The 868-nt window shown below is 50.3% G+C and overlaps 1 pseudogene; it reads right to left on the bottom strand.

Annotated features, from left to right (window-relative positions):
- Nucleotides 1-260: 260 nt before the first annotated feature.
- On the bottom strand, nucleotides 261-378 carry LOC126189088 (5S ribosomal RNA; annotated as a pseudogene).
- Nucleotides 379-868: the final 490 nt, after the last annotated feature.

An 868-nucleotide genomic window follows, 5' to 3' on the forward strand; every position in this document is an offset into this window, starting at 1 on the left:
TCACACTTTCTAAATCCGCTGATCGCCGTCTTTGCAATAAAAAACTAAACTCCTCCCGAACAGGCCTTTGGAAGGTCCCACGGTACCGACCGGCTGCCGTGTCTTCCTCAGATCACAGGCGTCACTGGATGCGGATATAGAGGGGCATGTGGTCAGCACACCGCTCTCCCGGCCATATGTCAGTGTACGAGACCGCAGCCGCTACTTCTCAATCAAGCAGCTCCTCAGTCTGTCTCACAAGGTCTGAGTGCACCCCCGCTTGCCAACAGCGCTCGGCAAACCGGATTGTTACCCATCCAAGTTCTAACCCAGCCCGACAGCGCTTAACTTCGGCGATCTGACGGGAACCGGTGTTACCACTACGGCAAGGCCGTTGGCCCGTCATTGGAATAGCTCCACGAAGAAACGCTTCAATCAAGAGTTCAAATGGCTCTGAGCACTATGGGACTTAACATCTGTGGTCATCAGTCCCCTATAACTTAGAACTAGTTAAACCTAACCAACCTAAGGACATCACACACATCCACGCCAGAGGCAGGATTCGAACCTGCGACCGTAGTGGTCACGCGGTTCCAGACTGAAGCGCCTAGAACCGCACGGCCACACCGGCCGGGTCAATCAAGAGTGCACTTATTTGGAACAGTGTAATAATCCTTCCTGGATTATTGCGAAGAAAGTTTTCACAAGCTTGTGCGTAGCAGGTGTTAAAAGGAGACATGAATGCCACATCTAAAGGTTGAAGCTTGTGGCTACGGTGTGGGGAAAAGCACACAACAGTATGCTTTTCTCTGGACTTATCAATGAAACCATGTTCTTGGTATGGGAAGATTGACAATCTAAGATTATTCGAATTGGATCATGAGCAGTT

This window comes from Schistocerca cancellata, chromosome 5 (assembly GCF_023864275.1).
Source record: "Schistocerca cancellata isolate TAMUIC-IGC-003103 chromosome 5, iqSchCanc2.1, whole genome shotgun sequence".
In the NCBI taxonomy this organism is placed as follows: Eukaryota; Metazoa; Arthropoda; class Insecta; order Orthoptera; family Acrididae; genus Schistocerca; species Schistocerca cancellata.